Below are 17,595 nucleotides of genomic sequence, written 5' to 3' on the forward strand. Positions count from 1 at the left end.
CGGGCCTGCTAGACCAAGTAAGAATCGAAGGCCAAGGAAATGCTGTCCTGCATCCAAGCAAAAAACCGATGTAGAACCCTCACTACACTACGATATAACAAACTTAATAGAATCATCTTGTTATCACCTCGACACGCTGTTTCCTCCAATAGGGGGCAGGCACTCGCGGCCCTCTCAGCTGTCTGTTTCTCTCGCGTTGTCGTCATGGTGGTGCCGCTTAGCTTTCCTTATCAGTACCGTCTGCTAGTCCTCAGCCCGATGTGCCCTCCTGGTCAGGAAAATGATGAGATAAGAGAGATGAAAGCTGCCCCTTTGCCATTGGACCGTTGGAAGATAGATTTTGATGAGGTGTGCAACAGCAGCGGGGTCTTCTGCGACGTAGCTGCGTTTAGCTTTGTGAAGTCGAGACCACAGAAAGAATAGCGTGGTGCGGACTTGAACAGTATCATTGGTAGCAGCAGAAGCAAAGGAAATGAGGGCTCAATGCTCTGCAATGGCTGAACAACGTCAATGGATGAGAGAGAAAAAAAAAAAGCCGATGTTTTGGTGGCTCGACGCACCCTTTGGAAAAGTGAGCGGTAGAAATTGATAAGGCGTAAGGATTCAGTTGAGTGAGATCGCAGCAGCTGTAGTATGATTATACCTGGATTACGCGTTTGTAGACTAGCGTTTATTAAAACTGGACATTAGCGCAGTTGAGAAAGCGAAATAAATGCAACCTTGTATTTGTTTTGCATTGTATAGCATAATCTTCAACAAAACCAAAGGATCATCATGTTTAACTGTGTTACTCTGGATTCTGCCGCAGGCGCTACGTGTTCCTGTTGTGACAAGGTCTCACCACTCGGTAAGCAGAGTCGTAAATCAATGCGACAAATATTTCTATGGTAATTTGCTTAACTGACGGCGGCAGCCTTAATTCCCATGTTTTGACTTTCTACTAATAAGCATTCGTAGGAGCTCCATCCAAATCGATTCGTTGCTCCCATCATCCGTTTCGAAGCCATCAGACTCTAACTCCATATAGTGTAACGTATAATGAAAAGCCAATTAGCTTTTACTAACCTTTAATGTTCAGTAATCAGCCACTTCATAACATAGTGACACCGTTGTTGATGTCGGGATCACACCGGGAGAACAATATTCCTCAAAGGAAGCTTGCACCTGCCACTCGTTCTACTGTACTGGAGCCTCTGCAAGGCAGGCCGGCATCGCCGATAGGGTTGGCTATTTCAGGTAGCGTCTCCATCGCGTAAGGGCACTAACCGAGCAAGGGAATTGGGTTCACGACTTTGTCGCATGCAGTCTGCTCGACAGGGCCATCATATTGCTTATCTGGGGCCTTAAAGTCCTCGAACGGTTCCGAACAGATGTTGCTGCTGGTAGTGGTCTGCTGCTAGCAAACAAACCTTCTAGAGCGATTCCTATGGAGAGTTTGTTCGCCCTCGAAGACGTTCGCATTGATATTTCTGAAAATTTAAATCTAGCACTGAATAGCGGTCGTATTTTTCAAACGTGAAATCTTTTCCCTGTCCATGTTTTCAAATGAAAAAAAAAAAAGCGGACGGATGGCAACAATTTCGACTGACAATGGCAGGAGACTCTTGAACTAGCGTTGCTTTTACCTTTAAGGTGTATCACAGCGATTCACTGATGTGTCAAACCTCTCAGATGGAGACCGGCAGCGCTGAAAGATTTATCAAGCTTCACCAGTTCTTTTATATTTTCAGGTATAAAGCCCGTTGCAGTTGGGTTAAGAAAGCACAGCAGCGGGTGTATACCTTTTGTGCAAATAGAAATCATGCCGCAGATAATAAACTAGGGATTTACGAAGGTGATAATGAAGTTTATTTCAAGGCGGGCTACAATCTCACCCCTCTTTTTGATCTCCCAGCGATAGAGTGGATTAGTCATCATATCAATTAGATGGTCGGGTGCTATCACCACAAAACAACAAGCCGACCAACAGTGCTCTCACGAGCTGTCTTACCTTGTACTTTCTGGGTCGTCTCCTCTTTAATGCCAATTTCCTTGAAGATACACTCCTAATAATGGGAGCGTCAGCCAAAGCAACTAAAACCTCTATGTCGTTTGTCATCATGGTGACCACGGACCGGTATCAGGAGAAAAATGAGTGTCACGCTGGCCTTAGAAATGCAACTGTTTCTTCAAAGAAATTTGTAATTGGAAATGCCATACGCAGGCGTACATATGCCATGAGAGTGAAGAGATCATACGCAGCTAACTTGTTTTGACAATGTCACTGCCAGTCGTCAGCAGGGGTCCATTCATATTTTGCCGAACCCTGAGTAGTTCAACGGTCCTATTTCCTTTTACCGTTGCGCGATAGAACGATCACTAAATGGAGTACGAAAGATGTCTGAAGATCCGTCGCTGCGGGTCAGCCACCGATTTCACTGAGACGCGTGCCATCTCTCCTGTTGGAGTTGTCGGTAACTGCGTTGTTGAAGGAGATATATGATATCAGCCTGAAAGGTGAATGCGAGCGTAGACATTAGTAGATAGCTTGATGGTGTTCAACGCAGAAGAAAGCTCTGACCGGATTCCCCCCAGTGGGTCGCCTTCGGCCCCTCCTACTCGTTTGTTGTGGGTAAATTAACCGTTTCATAGGGGTATTTTGATGTGCAAGCGCCGCCAAACTTAGCTAAAATGCTGTTTGACATAGAAATTCACACTCGTATGGAGAGTCAGAAAGGTGAGATCTCTTTGGGTTCCTGACGCATTAACTGGTCTAAAAATGAAACGAACGTCACGGATTTTGTAAACTTTGTATCGCTGTTATAAGGGAATCCGACGCATTTGGGTTGAAGCGCAGAGTTGGACCAGAAAGCGGCTTTTTTAGAGCAGATTCAATGTAAAAGAGACAAGGGAATATTGTAGGATTTTTTAAAAGAAAACTTATAGTACATTCATGCTTTTAGTTATCTACATTACTACTTTTAAATTATATATATATATAAATGTATATATATTAGCTCGTCCGGAGCTATTTAGCGGATCAAGAAGCTCGAATAATTTTCAGTTGTATGTAATAAAATAAGGATATTTTTTTAGATACTTTTACATACAACAACCAGTGCGCTGTACAAGTGATTTTATATCGTATCGGTTGTCTGTCTGAAGAATCAACACTAAGTTGCACAATCGATCGTTACTCTCTTTACGGCATGGAAACAGTTCAAGTTAAAAACTTAAATATAGAAAACAGAAAAGGTAAAGATTGATTCTGTTTCCTTGACTGAAGCTTGGCGATAAATTCGGGCATTTTGTCGAATAACTACATTTTGTGCTATCAACTGATGTTCTGCGTATGCAGGAATCCGAGACGGTGTCTGAGATTGCAACATTGATTGTTTTTTTAGTGGGCTAATATCTGACACCCTGGCCCTGTTTCTGCCGCAAGTATGAGCATCAGCGTACGCCCGAATCTACTCGACACTGCCACCCAAATCCTTTACCTCTATGTTCAAAACTACTCTGGCAGGTAGGACAAACTGACCAGTCACTTGCTTATGATGACAATGGGCCTCAGGCTGTTTTTATGACGAGCTTCGAGGATCCATGCTTTGTTTTACTTAAATGCTTTTATCATTACAGCCACTCATTCGATTCCGCCCGAAATCCTGTAGTGCAGTCACCTGCTCCATAGTATTAAGGTTAACGATTCTTGTGTTTAAATTAATTGTAGCCGGCAACATTTTGTTGTTTCACTAGAGGGCTCCTTGCTAAGCGTATTTACAAATAGACCTTGATGAGCTCACATTTTTGAGATACCGAAAGTCACAGTCTAAGAGGTGGCTTTAAGTAACTTAGCTCATCATTTTCTGGTGACATTCAATCACAGATAGTCAAAGACTTTCTGTAAATGTTCGTCAAAGTTTGTTTGTTGTAACCGATGTCACCAAGATACAATAAACAATAATGCTTTGTTGGATAACAATAGAGTATTGACTCTGCGCTACGATACACGCTGCTTCACTGTTTGCCTGACACGTTACTCGATCTTGAAGATAATAATACTTCTAGTAATAGAACACAGTTACACTAAATCGTAGAAGGCCACGAACATTATACTGTGTTCTTTAGTTTAATCGTTCCTTTTTTTAGCCTTCAAGAGAAGTTTGCATCGTACGAAACGCCGATCAACCGTCTCTAGGATAATAGCTCTCTGTCGCTGAAGAATTTATACGCGCTTTTCCTAAAATCCGCAGGCCCTAATATGTACACAATGCGCAGCCTAAAACAATTAGGCCAGCCGGTCCTTTATAGCGACTATACTTGATATTTACGAATCTTTTCAGCAGAAAAACATCCACAACAAACTCTATTTCTAATTATGTTTATTTTCAGTGTATCGCTGAACAGCTTCGTAACATATCTCGATTAGCTCTTTGAAATAATACCAGTTGGATAGCAATTAGAGATCTGTCAAGGCCACAACTGACATTGACAACACTGTTATCCGCTATAATATAACCTTATCTCATACAATGTTACTGTTTGCGCGGATAATGGCCTCGTGTTCTGCCCGTCCCACCTATAACTGTAGCAGTAATCCTCTATCAATATTCTTATTATCAACGGGAGTATGAGCACGGTGACCAGCGTGCGATATCGTATGTGAGGAAATCGCATTGGCAATAATTATTCCTAAACTAGTCTAATAACGGTATCTGGCACTGTGATGCCGACGTCGTTAGAGCAGTGCAACACGAATCAGCCCCTTTTATGGACCAGGGGACGAGGTTCGTTCGTCAACGGGGTCCATTAGCGAAAATGCAGAAGCCTTAGAGACAGGCATGGCCCTTTTCATCATGATGGCCTTCCGCTGCGCCTAGCAATTGGGTGCTCCGAATGACCGCTGTACCGACCCGTACCAGTGGTAGGTGTACCATATGTATACGAAAGAAATAGAAGATCAGCTAGGGGCATCGACATATACCCCAGCTCCCCTGAACGCTGCCGGCTTCATGGCATTTGTGGGAAATGCCTTTCACATCACCGTTTCCCGTATGGGACCACCTGCAGCGACGGATAATCACAAGAACGTCTTTTAATGGCCAATAATATTATGGTTACGGTTATTGCTGTGGCACTGCCCCTGGGGCCCGTTGCTCCTACGTTTGCATCATGTAACGAAGCCCTTAGAGGCAACGTCAGGGTACGGGTACAGCAGAGAGGTGTCCAAGCCTGCTTGTGACAGAGCCAAATGACTAAATAGTGGCCAGCACAAGACAGAGATGTCGAGTGCGCGAGACGCGTTGACCGATACGCGCGCCGATAAAGTGCGTGTACCAGGGAGGCCAGTAGGAAGTTAGGGCATTAGAGGCATTGCCTTGCACGACGCTCCGTGCGCCAACAATAGCAAGCAGAAACGGGTATTAGACGATGGGGCAGCGCGAGAGATAAGCGTCAGCGACCCGTTCAGGAACAGGAGTCAGTGATTGGTCGTTTTCGTTGTCATTTTCGCCCCTGCCTCTTTGGCCCGGCTTGGCTTCTCGCCACCATTCGCCATTGTAGAATCAATCGTCTATTGATTTCACCCGAAGTAGAGCCTGATAGTGTAGGGGATCTGAAGAATAATAGAATCGATTGCAGACTTCGGGTTCGTTTGTATTTTGTTAGGTTCAGAAGGTTGGTGGGGTCGTTGGCGGCTTATGGAGGCTTTCAGCTACTCGTCAAAAAGCGGCAAACGGACAGAGCCGCTGCTGTCGAGATCGAAAAGCAGGACAGGCAGAAACACTGCCCGATAAAGACAACACAATAATATAGAAGTCAGTATATTCCTAAATCTTCGGTTCCGTGTAGGTTGATCAAATACGCAGTAATGTTGCATGGCTATAGATCCGAATGATTGCAAGGTACTGCTTCTCTGCGTGATCTGTACTTTCGATACGGCGGTGGGAAGGGGTCCAAGAGATGGGCAAATAAAAGGAGAAGACGGAACTTGTGGCAAAAACGAAGTCAATGTATGAGAAAAAATGGTATTATAGATCGAGGCAAATCAATTGTATTATTTTATGGTGACCCATAACATTGCTTATCACAGTCGAGGTCGGCTTTTGCCTGCAGGCCATCTGCTACGACTGGTCCGACAACCTCGTTATTTCTGTAGGGAATCATCTTGTTGATTTGCAGTCTCCTCACGATTGGTTCCATGCTAAGCGGGACAGAAGTGGAACAAAAAGGAATGTTTCCTACAAGGAACAGGATTTATGTATGGATAAAGTTGAAGCAGGAATGAGAAGTGTACAACAGATACTTACTTAGAAGAATCACAGTCTACACTGAATCATTTATAGATGAAGAAGACAAGAAAAACGAATAGAAAGAACTTCAAATAAAGGCACTTTTCGTTTAAATAGGCCCAGTCGATAGGTGGCGTTTTTGCAATAATAGCTCCACCAGCAACCACAATGCACAGAAGACGCCTAGCTAGGACCAAAGAATTGCAGTACTGTGTACCTCTAAAACGGAGAAACCTCAAGCCAAGAGGAGAAGTCAAAGTTCTAGTCACATCAACAGGAGTCGACGAAAAACGTTATATGAACAGAGCTCAACTCATCACGAGCTTTGATAGCTACTTTTTATGCCAGGCCTCTATAGTACATTGCATCAGCGAGAACCTCGTTTGAGTTGGCACTAGTACAGGATTGAATAGCTAAAGATAAACAGGTAGGTACCTGGCTGCTTGGCGGGCCAATCGAATCAATGGAGTTGAGACGAGCGTTGAATCTCGAGCCTTGAGTCCCAGCCCGAGGTAGATGTTGGCGGCGAGAGCGAGTGTGTTAGTTCCGCTTGGCGCCCGGCAAGGTAACGGGTGGATTTTGTGCGACAAGATGTGATACTCGGTTGTATGTTATTGACTTGAAGAAACGATGTGTGCGATCAGGAGGTGGATCCCGGCTACTAGATAGATACGAACGCGCCTCAAAGGTGCCTCCCCAACTCAGCGGAACCCAAGCTTAGTATACTTCTCTTCCATATAGAGCAACCAGCACCGGTGTCACCGGGAGCCATCCGGGATCCCATAAAGCCATTGTAGTTGCAGCCGTTCGTTCATTGCGAACGCGTGCGTAAGAACAATGATTGGGCATTCGGAAGTTGTTGGACACTGACGAATGGACAGCAATGCGAATGATGGCTCGGTAGAGTCCCGCCAGAGATAGATCAATAATGGACTACGTCTCTGGTCCTCCCCTTTGACCGGTGCTCTCGTTTAGCCAAAGATAGCGGACTAGACCAGTAGATCTCGTCTGTGCTTGCTTGGTGAGCTGGATCTACTGGAAGTGCGTTCGGCCATGCATATGATCATACCATGTCCGTTAAGGTTTAGCGGGCGGCGGAAAGCCTTGGATAGGAAGATGAGAAGACGGGCAACTAAGAGAGGATCTGGGAGTATAGTGACACAAACAGATATAATAATAAACGCTGGTCTGATGTGACATGTTGCTTGCAGTGATTCGAGTAAATCTATCTCTTCCTGCAAACTCAAAGACTGTTTGCTTGAGGCTCACTGCATATACATAGATCGAAACGATATCCGATGTAGTATGATGAAAAGTAATAACGGTTGAAGTAGGCACCTATTCTTAAGAAATTTTGATGTATTTCAGTTAGCACAAAATAGCGAACGTTTTGCTCCTTTGTGTATGCGACTTCAATTGATTGCCGAACTAAAACAAATATAATTATCAATCAAAAGTTGAGTACCTCTATAATGTCGGCAACTATCTATAGTTCTGTAAATTATTGTTGATACGGAACGAAAAATTCGTTTGCGTTAGCCTACGAGTCTCATTTAAACTAGTATATCCAGGATACGAAAAATCGTATATACCAAACAGCCTTGGTACGTTTTTTACGCGCGCCTGCAATCGCTTCGTCCGCTGTCTTGGGAATCGGCTGAGATAGTCTTCCGACGAATCTGCTAGTAATCTTGCTTTCGACGTACTGAAGGCATTCTCGCCTACTTGGTAGCTCCGCCATCAGCTGTTCAAACGCGCGGTAACTATCCAACATTTCCCAAATGCGACGAGGATGACACCTCTCCGAGCCCCCTTATATCGACGTTCCCCCCATGTGCACAATATATGGAAGGGTACGCAACCCCTGTTGGGTGAAATCCCGCTGAGAATCAGCGACGTTCTAACAGCCTGAAAGAGCAGCATCCCAATGAAAACTATCCTAAAAGTCAGAATTGGCAAAAGGTCCAAAGCAAGAAAGCTAGCGTTGATGCAAAGCGGTTCTTCAACCTGCTGGATAGTCTCAGTAGCTCTTTCAGGTATGCAGAGATAGATTTTCAGCACACGCTCTATCTGTTCGTTTGCCGATTTTCTCTATTCATGCTTCCTCTCACTGTCTTCTTTGAATCGTACAAGAAGAAGCAGCAGCCGCCGCCGCCGCCGCCGCTGTTCCAATAAACTATATAAATCGAATTTGGCGCACATAAATTGCCGAATTTCCACGGACCGATCTCTGCCGATCCAGCATTGAACAAGCTCACACGAAGCCGGCAACCTGCTCCGCAAACATGACCACACCAATGCGGGCCTTCACAGAGACAAGGATGTACATAGATAAGTGTACATCAGGTTTCTGCTCATAGCTGGCTTCCAACCCTCATACAAAGGCATATGGTTGGATGGGCGATGGGTTGATGTTATTTGATTGTTATTTGATTGCACACTTGCTGGGCGTTCTAGTCTCCTTACGATTCTTCTCCCCGCACCCTATAATAGGAGCATGAAATGGCAGGACACTGTGTAATGTGCTTGCACAGAATTAGATAGAGATTCATTCCACTTGGGTCTAGGGATTCGAGGCATCTAACTAGTCGAATAACTGTAACCAAGCCAGGAGCTGTGCTGCAAATGAGATAGGCGCTAAGAAAGTGGTTCATGGATGTGAAAGTCGAACAGGTATAATGTCGTCACGTCATATGAGGCAGCATTAAAATGGTGCAGTGTCCTTGGCTCCCCTCCAGCTCTATAGATGTGCTCATTTGTAGAGCCCTAATGAAGCGTGATTGGGCATGTCAGCCCATGGTACCCCATTAGGCTGAATGTGGGCAGCAACGGGGTCAAACGAAATAACTACTACGGGTAGAGTCGGAAGACACATATACAACTCGATAAAGGGGAATCTCGACTGAGCAATTAAATACGATGTACATTAGTGAACCCTACGATCCATTGCCGAATGCAAAATTCAAATGATTTACAACACAAGCTATTAGGCAGAATTTCTGTGACAATTTATTTCCAAGGTTGAATATGTTCTAGTCAAGGCAAACGTTCATAGAGTGGGTCGGTTATTTGATTTGATGTAAGGCACAACAGGCTGTGGAGTATAAGAACCATTTATCAAGCTTACTCAAGCTTGAGGTAATTGTACCGACACATATTTCAGCAAACGATTAATCCGCTTTCATCGTATCGTCATTCATAGCAATAAATTTGTATCTAGTAAGTATCTAAATAAGTAAAAATATCTTCCTTTTTAATCTACGTTCTTACGCAGTGCTCAAATTCATTTAGTAAACCATTGGTTTAATCTTTTGTTTCTTTTTTCTGTGTCAGCGTTTTCTAAGGTGAAGTTACTCTCGGGATTCTAGTAAATCTTCTTCTGCTCCTTCAGCCTTTACATATGATTGAAGGAGCTATAATCGATAGCACACAATCACGAACCGACAACACCCAATTTTTTAGACCGCCATATTTCTTCTATATGTATATACGTAATTGAGTGGCAGTGGTTTCGCTAGCATTTGAGGTGTTCCTCTCTTTTTCATTCTTTCTCACACGAATTCATCGCGTCACCGAGGCTGCATTGAACAGAGCGCCGGCCAGGTCGTTCCTTGCAGCCCGCCTGATCAGATTAAGCGCCCACGACACCGCGATCAGGTTACTCGAGGGCCTCCACAATCCAATCGAAACGCTCTTTCCTCGCCGTTTGTGTACACACGCGAATATACAGAGCGTATTGAGATAGACAGACATTCACACAGTGTTATTTGACCACCCGACAAATGAAAATAGAGCGCGAAAAGAAAGGGAGAGAGAGAGAGAGGGGGGAAGGGGCCGAGGAGAAGCAGACGACGTTTCAGCTGGTTGTTGATACTTAAGCTTGTAAAGTTGCTACATTAACTACTGCGGGACATAGGACAAGGGTTAGGTCGATAAAGGTCGGATTTCTTCGGGCAGTAGGTCATTTTTGGAATCGTCGACCCAGTTGGTAGCGAAGTGCTTGATGTAAATGTTCTGGGTGCGCGCGAATAAGTATTGAAACTTGTTTTGTTTGCTGTATACTTCTAGCCTAAACATTAGCATAATTTTCTAGGTATATATGTTATGTATATGTATGCACAGTGTGGATTCGTTTCAAGTACTTCATAATAGGTGCAAAATTAATGCTGCTAGACAATGAGCCTCTGGTGTAGATGCATCCATACCTGTATTAAAGTTTTACGCAGTATGTAGACAGAAATTTCTAGAAACATGTCTACAGACCACCATTACCATTCGAGTTCGAATCATGTGGGTCTTCATCGGGACCGATTTCGCCTCGAAATTTACCTTGCTTTATTAATACATTGGCGCATTCGAACGAACGATGCTTCGGAGTCCAGGCATCGCATATTGAATTATACGAGAAATAAGAAGGCAATTAATATGTACAACTTCTTTAGGAGGTAAACGAAATTAGAAGAAAGGCCAGTTGCTGTCAAGCCATCCATCTCGAAATCCACACAGGTTTGGATAACAACGAGAACATTTCGTCTGGTGATCATCACTAGCGGTCCCTTTCAAGAAATAGTTACACGAGTGTATATCAGTCATTTTGTTGCCTACTAACTCACGTAATCAAGAGTTCCATCTACGCCGCCGATGTTCGTCTGTATAGACGACAATACTACCGTCTTATATAATGTACTCATTCAACGCGACAAGGATCTATATACTTGTGTATGCGTGCGTGTACAAACGAAGCTGAGGGTTGTTACTGCCAAAAGAAAGTCTGCCAGCTCAAAGCTATAGAAGCGTGCTCGCAAAGACGATCACGTTCCTTGGCCAAATTATGCCAACATGCAATTTCGTTCTGTGAATGACTACTGGCATAACGTTGTAGCGTTTTAACTGTACATGTGGCGGACTCGCAGGTTTCGAGCATCTACTTAGTTCGTCGAGGTGGACTTCAGACGCATTGAGACTTCGCTACATGGCCTCTGTGTTCCAACAGAAACGGGTTGAAACGCCTATTGAAAGAATTGATTTATTCGATGCACAGTATTCAGTACTACATGAGTTATGTTTTCAATATGTCAATATGTTCAATGAGTTTCAACTATATAAAAGGGTGAGTAACCAGTGCCTAATAGTGTTCATGTATTCTTATCAAGAGCTCCTGATGCTTCGTGGTTTGTTGTTTTTGCTTAATTAATAAGACGCTTATTCGAGGTATTTTTTTGCTCTTTCAATTGTCCACTTTCCGTGAGGATATCTCTACTGCTTGTACAGCCATTTTCGACAACCTCGTTCCGTACGTTTATTGATACATTTTTTATTATTAGCAGACAATTTTCTTTAGCCAATGATACGCTTATCGTCCACAGTTGACTCCCTACTTGTTGTCATGTTACTCTGCTAAGCACTTGACTGAAACAAATTCATTATTAGTACACCCTGGCAGTGCACAATTTCTATAATATAATGCGTTTGTAGCTGCTTGCATAGGATGTGGCTTAATTTTGGTGAAGTAAGTTGTGATATTCGATGTAACGAATAAAAAAACTTGAAGCACCGCTAATGTAGACTCGAAGCTCGACTGGCTGCCTGACCGTCCGACCCCTGTTTCTATTCTCTAGCTCGCCTTTCACTGCCATCCTTTTGTAAACTAGAGGGAGTAATGCAGCTCGAATACTACCTCCGTTGCAACCAAATGGACTTGTCTTGCTCGTCCTCGTGCCGCTTTCAATCTTGTACTTCGTCTTTCATTGTGGCTAGCTCGTTGCGCGTTAAATCGACGGCGTCGGATCTCACGCGAGCGCCCAGCGATTTGAGTTCTTCAAACAGTCAACTACTTATATTAGACATTACGGGCATTGCATGTGTGCGTGAGTCGTGCATCCGGAGCTAGCGTCGGAGCACGGGGGAGCTCAAAGGAAGAACGTATAGTGCTAGTTGGTACGATGATTAATGTGTGACACAGTGTATTATGTAGACTGTATAGTGTTCTAGTTGGAGTGAGCCACGTCTCGTGGCTGCTTGATGACTCCCGTCGTCGTCGTGATCAAAAGTGTGTCAATGCCGTTTGACCGATAAGGCCACAAGCAAATTTACCAGTGACATAGATCTAACCTAATTTTTTTAATCCAACCTAGACAAATTTGCTTTTATTATTCCCCCTCGATATTTTTGCTCAAGTCTATACGCAACAGTAATTTGGCCTACTAGATCTGCAACGGCTTACTAATGCTTCATATTTTTCTTATACGTGTCTAGGTATATCATTATCAAACGAGCGTTGGCGGTACATATCGGTAGTCAACAATATTTCAGTGCTAAAAATGAACAGAAGAAGAGTCGGCGTAGTTTAGAAAGCTGTAGCACCCCATTGCAGCGCTGAAATGTTCGAAGATGTAACAACTGAACAGAAGCATAACACAGTGTTCGTTTTTCAGCAGTGGTTCTGTGCAGAGGCTTCTCAAGTGATATCTATGGTGTAGTACCTTTTGAGGGTCCTACCGCAGTTAATACCTCTAAGATTTCATTGACTCTCTTATTCTGTTCTTTCAGCCTCTCGCTCTATCGAACACCAATGAGTCATTTACAGCAACAGCCCTATGTAATGCGGAAACAGCGCCCACGCTGCCAGCGAAGTGCATACTTCGTCTTCAACTCACTTCATTGTTGTTGTTGTTGTGGTCCTCGTCGTCGACTCCGAAGTTCGTTTCTCAAGTCCTACACAGCTCGGCGCTCACCGCAATCTCCAGAAGCGGCTCTCCCTACAGACTCGCCTAGAGCTCCTCTGACTGTGGGCCGGTTTTCATAGGAATAGACTTCTCTCTCTCTCTCTCTCTCTCTCTCTCTAAAGCCCTACCTCTAACTCCCCAAATCTATGAGATTCTCGACATGAAGCTATCGACGCGGCGAGTACCAGTGAGGGTGCTCAGAGGCGCACACGCCGGACTCACTCGACGAATTAGCAGCCGGTCTGCTGGCATGGAACGGATCGAGTGGGTGATTCCTGCATAGCTGCGTCAGCGGTGAGGGCAGCAGCCTCATTTAGGATGTCCAAAGGTCGTTTTTACTTCTCCTTGAATGCGAAGTCTTGAAGACAGTCGGCGGGTGGGCGGACGGGTGACCGCCGCCAGTTGATGAACTTCCATTATACACACATATATGCATGTACATAGATGCATGAACGTAACCCTAACTGGAGCGTGGCTGTTGTATACTGAAGTAATTCGTTTATGTAGAGCCGTGAGCTATCATCATCAAGCATCTGCAAATGCAGCTTCATAACTTGAAAGTCCCGATCGAGTATTTGACTGTTCGTTGACCTGAGCTGTTTATTGACTCGGGCATTCACTAGGAATTATGTTTGGGAAATGCAAGAGCAAATACGTTAGATTTAAGATTGGTGCTCAAGAAGGCGATAGGTTAACCTTTATCTCAGGATACTTTAACATTACTGCTTATTTCGCATAACCCATATATCGTCATCACATCTGCGAGCGATTCACATCGGACAGGTCGACATCTTGTAACCGCAACTTTTTCCCATTGAGTAGACTATACCAGATCGGAAAGACCGAGCAAACGAATGCGAAACGACGATACAACTTCCAGTGCAAGCCCATCAAGAAATCAGATTTATGGAAGATGATGAGACGAATCTTGGTGCCTGCCTTACAGCAGAATATTACGAGAGGGTCAGGAGTGGGTCACCAAAGCTAATGGCAGATGTCGCAGGGCCAGTGACAGTGATCCGAGGCGGAACTGCTGGCTATACTTGTAGGGATATTGTTGGCCGCTGTGCTAACCGGCTGCTAATAAGTGACACTGCTTAGGTGCTGCCGTGGGAACAATCACTTAATGAGGGAAAAGGACGTGCGAAACACATCATGATAGTCTAGGTAGACATGGGTCGACTGATACTGGATCGACGTAAGTTCATGAAAAAGAAAAAGCCATCTGTGATTGTCATCTTCGATGGTAGCTTGTCTAGTCCAGACGAGGTGGAACAGCATTTAGCTTGTAATACACTGTTGTATTGCTGGCTGACGGCTGGAGGAGTTACGCGACCTATTCCGCTTCTAATTCGCGGTATAGAAGATTGTGGTCATAAGGGTGAAGCCCACTTCGAGTGTGGTTAGTAACGTGTTGAACTGGGGTGCTAGTAACAGTTAGACTTATAACTGACTCTAATATTGATACAGCTAAGATGGTTAGTGGGTAATCACTGCGGGAGAAGTAGCTGGATGGGCTTCTCTGCCTGGAACGGATGCTTTGATGGGGATTATATGGCTCTACGCCCTTGTAGCAATCACACGCATCTTCAATGCTAATAGATGGGGAACTTCTCTTTCCTGATGGCGACTTTCGTTGGTAAGATGGCCGGTGATTGGCTTTATTTGTCCACTAGAACTGATTACCCGAAGCTAAGTGAAGTAAAGGATTGACCCTGCCTGATTGGGTACTGCATAGCGCGATTCTACTAATAGCCAACGCATAAAAGTAATTTGCTTCTAAGATGTAGCGTAAGCACCTGTAGTGATGCTGAAGTAAAGATGAGATTTAAACTTGAGAGAAATCCTTACCTTTACTGCTTCTCTCTAGGGATAATTTCCTTGAATACTTACGGTTTTTACCCGGCCTCTCTGAGGCCTATAACCATCAACACCTGTGAAATTCAAATTGCTTCAAATTGGTGTTGCCAAAAAGGTACAGCCCACCTCATAGGCAAGGGCATATAATAAACAGAGGTCTGATAAGAGCTATTTTAATGCATTTTCTTTCGCCCTTCGAGCCAGCTCTATGCCGCTGTTCAGACCATGCCAAAATCGAATATTGGCGGTTTTCGTTTGGCATCCTATATAATCAAATGTTTAGATGCATTTTTCAGATTATTTCGCTGAATCCGGATAGCGTATAGTGAATAGTTGGTCTGTATACGGCTCCGAGAACGCCTTTCTGGTCTACATTACGTCCCTTTAAGATTATTAAGTTTTCATTTTTCACTTCACTATTACAGCTTCTGTGTTTTCAACTGAATCGAGTATCAGTATCGTAACTTTAAATACTCCTTAAATACGAAGCGAGCTCATTTACATTTCGATAAGAAAGCTAATGTTGCGTAATTCTGGGCGGACAAGATACACTGCAAGCTGACGCAGTGTCTTGAGAGTTTTGAATTAGATATGTTTCTTGTTCTTTTTCTTTTCCTTTTCTTTGGTAGTACTTAATTATTGGACCCCGTGCACACTAGAATGTCTAGTAGAAACACACGTGGCCACTGTGTGAATATAAGCATATTCTAACACTTAGAATAGTAGCTTCCTCATTCCTTTTTTTAGGTTTCCTTTTACATACGCAGCTCTAGATATTGCATAGCTACTAGACACTGACGTGAATTCTTTCAGTCTAACAAAACGTAAGTGAATCATACTCTACAGTACTTCAACAAATGCTAGCTCAAATTGTTAGAGCAGGAGTTAAACGCGGGAGTAATTATAGAGTCACCGCATCTTGTGTAAAAAAGTCTTACGCATTTGGCAATGTGGTCAGCCTACACACATATCTGCTATTGTCAACAGATAGAAGACATTCATGACACCAACTCCGCCACTTCTCTCCGGACTATATTCATTTTACTTTTACTAAACGTTTTCGCCAGGTTGCAATTTAGGCTGGCGGCCAGTTTGACAGCCCACGATCACCTCTCTCTGTAGCAGCTAGTTCGTTAGCTGGCTGAGAACATGGAATGGATGGGGGAACGTCGGGCCCGGATCCCAACGGCTGAGCACCAGACAATGAACGGCTCCAGCAAGAGTGCACTGAGCAGGGTTTCTTCGCTAACTGTGAGACAGGAGCGTGTGAAGAACAGCTAAGGCCGCTTTAGTTATGGAGCAGTGTGATCAGCCGTGGCGCGCAGAGCGGCTAAGCTGTGAGAGTTCCAGGCAAACAGAGAGGTAGAGTAGCAGCAGCGGTAGCGAAGACATTGAATAAACATTTACTACTTGTAGCGGTGATGGCGGTCGCGGCGACGAAGTGGGGAAAATTCGAAGTGGCGATAATATATATGGCCACATCAGCAAACTTGTCGCCTTCTCGAAGACCCGCGACCTGCTCCGCCTGGTTGGTGCTTACCGTACCTGAGCCGGTCTGATGGCGGCGGCTACCAGGACTTGGACCAGTCCTTCATCGTCGATAAGAGAACGACGACACAGAGGGATCTTCGTCCTCCCCGGCCGTTTCTGCAAGCCAAAAGGAAGCTGCAAGCCACCACCACGGGCTCATGGGGGTGACGAGAGTCTCAAGAGCAGGGCAAATATACCGCGTTCTTCTCATAACAACGTGCTTGCACTAGGCTACCAGTGTTACAACACTCGTGCTCAGTCAATTCGTCGACTACTCGGTAGGAAAGGTTACTCAAATCGGGGTAGCAACAACATGCACCCCCGAGCAACCTACACGAACGAGGACACAGACAATATCGAGTTTGCGCGCGGGAAGATAGAGTCGAATGTGCTATGTAGCTTCGTTTGTTCTGAAGGCAAGGCAAACATACTAGGCCATCCTAGACTAGTACGACTGTATGTTGGTTTTCTAGTGGCGCAGTAATGGCCAGCCTCTTCTGCAACAAATCAAATAGCTCTTCACATATAGAGTGGATCGAGTGTCTCCTGTTCCGCAGTGTGTGTGTGTGTACTCAATGATGTAATCTCTTGCTGTTGGGAGTGTGGTCGGATCACTAAGGACACAGCCGGCCAATGCGTCGGTAATGCGACAGAATGCAGATAAAAAATTTCAATTTATACTATGTGATTTATAATTCACTTTGTATTGGCACGTACCTAGTTAGATGTTAACGGTAACAGCGCTAATTAAAAGGAAACTGTTGCAGGTACACGTTCTTGGTTCAGGAAGAACTATGCATTCGAGGCAAATGATAAAACTAAGCCGCTATTTGTTGGTGACCAGCGTAGAATAACATCGAAATTGTTTGTAAGTTGTATCTACTTTTCGATGCAACTTAACTGAATACGGACCAGCTTCCAGTATTGTGAGCACATGATTCTTGCTGGGCTCGACTGACGAACAATTACATTTCTACAATTTAATAGACCGATGCAGTGTTCTTTATCGTTGAGCATCGAATTCAATATTATGTACTATAGATCTTACATTGTATCTATATTTAAAATTCAGACACGTCTGATAGATCCGCTGTGTCTGAAGAAATACACATAGACACGAAAATAGTTCCCAACAAAGCGCAATCTCTGAGGCACAATTTGAGCAGCTACCGCACCAACGGGCGCCTAGATGGCAACACATTAAGTGTACT

Source organism: Varroa destructor, unplaced genomic scaffold, assembly GCF_002443255.2.
Source record: "Varroa destructor unplaced genomic scaffold, Vdes_3.0 BEIS01000001.1, whole genome shotgun sequence".
Taxonomy (NCBI): Eukaryota; Metazoa; Arthropoda; class Arachnida; order Mesostigmata; family Varroidae; genus Varroa; species Varroa destructor.